Below are 6,000 nucleotides of genomic sequence, written 5' to 3'. Positions count from 1 at the left end.
AAAATTTATAGTCCCAATACAACATCAAAGGAGAACAAAGTTGGAGGACTGATACTTTGTTGTTATTCAGTTACTAAGTCGTGGTCGACTCTTTGTGACCCAATGGACTGCAGCAGGCCACGCTCCTCTGTCCATGGGATTCTAAAGGCAAGAATACTGGAGTGGGTTGCCATTTCCTTCCTTCTCCAGGGAATGTGGGATCTTCCCAGACCAGGGATCAAACCAGCGTACCCTGAATTGCAAGGTGGATTCTTAACCACTGGACCACCAGGAAGTCCCATAATAGTTTCTTAATGATCCTTAGTATTTGTTAGTTTTAATGTTTCCTTTTTCATTTCTGACTTTGAGTGGTCTCTTCTTTTCTTAGTCTAGCTAAGGGTCGGTCAATTTTTTTTAATCTTTAGAAAAAACAGCTCTTAGTTTCATTGATCTTTTACATTTTGCCCTTTTAGTTTCTATTTTCTTTATTCCTGCTTTGATATTTGTTATTTTCTTCCTTTTGTTAACTTTGGGCTTTTTATAGTTCCTTAATAAATAAAGTTAGGTTGTTTTATTTGAGCCTTTTCTTTTCCCTTAATATAAGTGTTCGTCCCTATTAACTTCCCCCGTAGAACTCCTTTTGCCACATCCTGTAAATTTTGGTGTTCTATGTTTCCATTTTCATTTGCTTTATGATTTTATAAGTTCCCTTTTGAGTTATTCTTTGAGCTGGAGTGATTGTGGGACTCATTTGTTTACTCTCTCTCTAGAGACAGCTGTTCTCTGTTGACTGATGTACAATGTCTTGAAAAACCATTGTTTTATACATTTTACTTCTTCTTTTTTTTTTTTTTTAAGGTGGTAAGGAGTGAACTCCAGGAGTTGGTGATGGACAGGGATGCCTGGCGTGCTGTAATTCATGGGGTTGCAAACAATCAGACACGACTGAGCGACTGAACTGAACTGAACTGAACTGAAGGGTAAATCTGATTCCTATAACTCCATCTTGGTTGGAAGCAGAAATCATAATCCTTCACTTTTAATGTTATAGCACCTACAACCTTCTTCAAAGGAATATTCTCAGGTTACTAGAACCACTTCTAGTGGAGAAATGAAAGTGCCTGGAAGTCTACAAATTTCTGGAGCAGCCAGGACCCAGTGACTGGTTCAAGGGTATGAAAGCCTGTTCCTTTGCCTCCAGGTGAGATAAACTCTTTCTTTACAATTTATGCTCCAGAATTCCCTGGGACCAGGCTGATGCTGAAATCATACCCTAGCTTTTCTTATTCTCCTTTCTGGTCCTGCCTTCCTGTCTCCCTAACTAGTTTCATATTGGAGCACACTTCTAGTAAATCACTTCTACATGAATACATATTTCAGTGAAAACCTTTGGAAAATATATCCTAAAATTAAATTGCATTTTTAAATTTCTCTTCTGTAAAATGTCTCCTTGATTGGTCTATCTTGCTTTTGCTCTCACATTTTTTGAATTGTTCACTTGCCCCAAAGAATTTTAGAATAAAAGTGTTGAGTTTAATAGATATCTAGAATATATCCAATCAAACTTGCTATTTTAATAAATGAAGCAATTGAGGCTCAGGATGTGAAATAAATAACTAACCCATGTTTCCATACGCTAAGGACAATTGAGGCAAGTTTCAAAATCGGGTTTCCTGACTGGGCCGTATACAGGTAAAACATGCTCTTAATTTCACTGTGATCAGGTTTTACTAGCTGTTGGATAGTATGTTGCAAATCTTTACTTATGAATATTGGCAGATCTGAATGTTTGTGCAAACTTTTTCTGCAGGTGCAGGTTTGTGCTTGTACCAGTTCATCTGCTTTCCTCATTTTATGATCTGTGAATATTAACCCTTCGTCAACTGTAAAGTAAGTGACTACTTGCATTTAAGGAAATCTTTTACATTTAAATCTATAACCAAACACTAATCCTCAGATCTCTTTCTCTCTTCTCCCTCTTCTCCCTCCCTCTGGCCCCCTTCCCTTTTCTTCCCTCAATCATAGGCAATGTGAATTTGAAGTAAAAGCCATGGAATCTTCACACTTCAAACTTACTGGTGTGCTGTGGTCTTAGAACTGGTGGTTGGCCATGTTGAACTGCAGGCAAAGAGAAGAAATGGAGCTACTTCCAGATTCCATGTTTTCATCTTTTCCGATTTATTCTTATTTTGTGACACATCTTTCAGTACTTTCTTAATTTTACTTTCTGGTAGATTTCCTTAACTGTATCTTCCAACTCATGTTGACTTAATTTCTGCCATCATATTTTTACTTTCCAATATCTCTCTCTTTTTTAGCAGTCTATTATTTTTTTAATTGGATCATAATTGCTTTACGATGTTGTGTTCGTTTCTGTTGTACAACAATGTGAGCCAGCTATATGTTTATATATCCCCTCCTCCGTGAGCCTCCCTCCCACCCCCATCAACTGACTCCTCTAGGTCATCCAATATCTCTTTCTTACCCTCCAGAAGTTCTACTTTTAGATAAGATTCTGTTCTTATTTCATATAATCAATATCTCCTCTTATTTCTTTGAAGAAATTAATATAGTAGATACTTAAAATTATTACTATTCTATTCCCTACATTGACTATTTTCTGTAAGCTCTTTTTATCTACAGGTTTCTTTTTGTCTCCTTCATGTTAGATATTCTGTATATCTTAGAATGAGGCACAAAAATGCTGATTTGCAAATTTGTGTGCCAAGGCGGGACTTACTTGTTTATATTAGGGTGGTGCTGACTGGTAGGCTTAACATTAGAGTAGAGTTTCTCACCTTTGGCACCACTGACATTTTGGATCAGATAATCATGTGAGGAGGTAGTGAGGGAGGTGGAGGATATGCTATCCGGTGCATTGAAAGATGTATAGTAGCATCCCTGGCCCCCATCTGATAGATGCCAGTACCATACACTTCCCCTACTTCCCCTGTTGTTGACAATAACAAATTTCTCCCGATATTGCCAGATGGCACCTGGGGGCAAGATCGCCCCTGGTTAATAACCCCTGACTTAGGGTGATGAGAGTTTTGATTTTTGGAGGGAAATTCTCCAGTTTTCTGCTTTCGGAGTGAGGAACATGAACCTGGCCCTCAGCATTCAGAAGCCAAGCAGAGGAATGGACCTGAGCATCTTACCACTCAATAGAGAAACTTTGACCTAATCTCTAAGGGAGGCAGAAAAATGGTCTCTCAAAGATGTCCACATCCTCATCCTGGAACCTGTGAATGTGTTCTATCACACAGTAGAGGAGAATTAAGATTGCAGATAAAATTAAGATTGATAATCAGTTTACCTTAAAATAGGGAGATTACACCAGAATAAACAATCGGATTTAAATATGAAAGAGGAAGGCAGCAGAAGAAATGTCAGAATGATGCAATGTAAGAAAGACTGGACTGGCCATTGCTAACTTTGAAGATAGAAAAAGGCCATGAACCAAAAGCACAGGCAGCCTTTAGAGTTGGAGAAGACAAGAAAACAGATTCTCCCCTGGAGCCTCCAGAAAAGTACTCAACCTCGCTGACTCACTATACCCTAGAATGTCAATCCTGCTGACTTCAGCCCAGTGAGACCCATTGTGGGCTTCCAACCCCCAGCATTGTATGATAATAAATTTGGGTCCATTTAAACCACAAAATTTCTGGCAGTTTGTTACAGCAGCCATAGGAAACAGATACAATCTCATTACCATTCACCCTCAGCTCTGTCTGCTATTCTCAAGTCCAAAACCAACCTGAGACAATCTCTTCCAGCATGATTCAACAAATGCCACCTATTGTTCATCAAGGTTGAAGAGGGGCAGTCTCCAGGCTTCAGGTTGGGGAAGGGATCTAGGGAGGAAACTGCTCTTTATGTTTTCAACTAATCCTCCATTTTGAGCGTCCCCCCCACCTATACCCCAAAACTGTTTAGAAGTACCCGTACCTCCAATTCCTGAAGGTTTCCAAGACTTTGCAGAGGAGACAGTCTTGCTTTTATTATTGCAAGCAGAATTCCTCTTTCTCTATTCTGCTGTATCAATGACCACTCATCTTCATTCCTTCTTTCAAAATTTATGGACACTTCTTTCCTGTTACTTCTCTCATTCTTCTTGATCCTTAAGAGTTCATGCTGCTTTTCTATGTGTGGTTTTTTGTTTGTTTTACTGCACTGGGTCTTTTTTGTTGGGATATTTGCACAGGATTTCTCTAGTTGAGGAGAGCAGGGGCTACTCTTCACTGCAGCGTGCAGGCTTCTCATTGCGGTGGCTTCTCTTGTTGTGGAGCACAGGTTCTAGGCGTGAGGGCTTCAGTAGTTGCAGTATAAGGGCTCAGTAGTTGAGGTGCCTACGCTTAGTTTCTCTGTGGCATGTGGAATCTTCCCATACCAGGGCTCAAACCTGTGTCCCCTGCATTGGCTGGAAGATACTTATCCACTGCACCACCAGGGAAGTCTGAGTTCATGCTGTTTTGATTCTTTACTATCATTTTATAAAATTTTATGAAATAATGGAAATAAACATCCATGTTCAACTACCATGTCTAACCAGTCTTATTTTTAAGCCGACTTTAGCCGACTTTTATTGGACCCTCACTGTATACTAAGCAACAAAGAGTTGGACATGACTGAGCACGCACATGTGCACTCACACACAGTGTCCTAAATTTCTGGATAAAGCCTCACATGAATTATATTATTTCAATTTCACAGTGACCCTAAGGGCTAGTTACTGCCACTTTCATTCACATATTATAAGTAAAAGAGTTTCCTGGTTTAGGTGACAAAGCTAATATGGAAAAGAATTGGGATGGAATCCAAGTCTTTTTGACTTACAAGCCTATTTTCCTAAACAATTATGCAATCTTGCTAATTTTCACAAGTTACACTCCAGAGCAGGGGTCAGATCCAGCCTGCTGTTTGTTTATAACATTTTATTGGAACACAGCCATCCTCATTCATTGACTACCCTTTATATCTGCTTTTGACCTACAATGTTAGATTTGAATAGCTAAAACAGACACAATCTGTCCCACAAACCCCAAAATATTTCATCTCTAATCCTTTATGGAAAAATTTGCTGACCCCTGCAACAGAAAATAACCTTATTACTAAGTTTTGAGGTCATGGTGTACTCAGGTATCTACAACTTTTGTTGCTATATCAAAGGCATTCTTTTTATTGTTCCTTCAACCTTTGGTTATTCTGCAGATAGCAATCTTTGGTCATGATTAAAAAGGAAAGTCTCTAAACCAATCTCCTTTGTGAAGTCTTTCCCATACTCAGTCACACTGGCTCCCTTTTCTTTGTTCCTATCTCAATTATTCTAATTATTCTACTTAATGCAGCTTGATTCACATAACACTAATTGTGATTCCCCCTAGGATCTAGCAATGTTGCCCCTGAGTACATATTTACTCAACAAGCATTTATTAAACACCTTCTAAGCATCTGTGCTAGACACCAGAAATATAAAGATGAATATGGCAACTTGTGATTAATATCTAGTCTATTTAATTAGGTACAACAATATAAAGAAGCTGAGCAATGGAGGCTGAGCCTATGTCTCTACAACAACTGCAGCAGGATCACTGTAAGTACTTTGGTAAATCTCTACTCATCAGAATCCCTGGAGGTGTAAGTAAGTGTTAGTTGCTCAGTCGTGTCCCATTCTTTGCAACCCCATGGGCTGTAGCCTGCCAGGATCCTCTGTCCACGGGATTCTCCAGGCGAGAATACTAGAGTAGGTTGCCATTCCCTTCTCCAGGGGATCTTCCCAACCCAGGAATCACACCCAGGTCTCCTGCATCACAGGCAGATTCTTTACTGTCTGAGCCACCAGAGAAGAGGTAAGTAAGTAAGTGGTGGTAAGGTCCAGTATAATCTTCAGATTATAGTTTAGCAGGAATGTTGTAGAATCACTCCATCAGTAGATAGGAAAGACTGTTTCTAAATATGCAGGTATTATGAAAGAGTAAGAACAAATCTCACATGTTCTCCCTTAATACAAACTAATTTCTG

Source organism: Moschus berezovskii, chromosome 28 (assembly GCF_049115385.1).
Source record: "Moschus berezovskii isolate FMDL1 chromosome 28, NW_MosBer_1.0, whole genome shotgun sequence".
Taxonomy (NCBI): Eukaryota; Metazoa; Chordata; class Mammalia; order Artiodactyla; family Moschidae; genus Moschus; species Moschus berezovskii.
The sequence above is the reverse complement of the archived record's forward strand: the minus strand, read 5'-3'. Positions refer to the sequence as shown.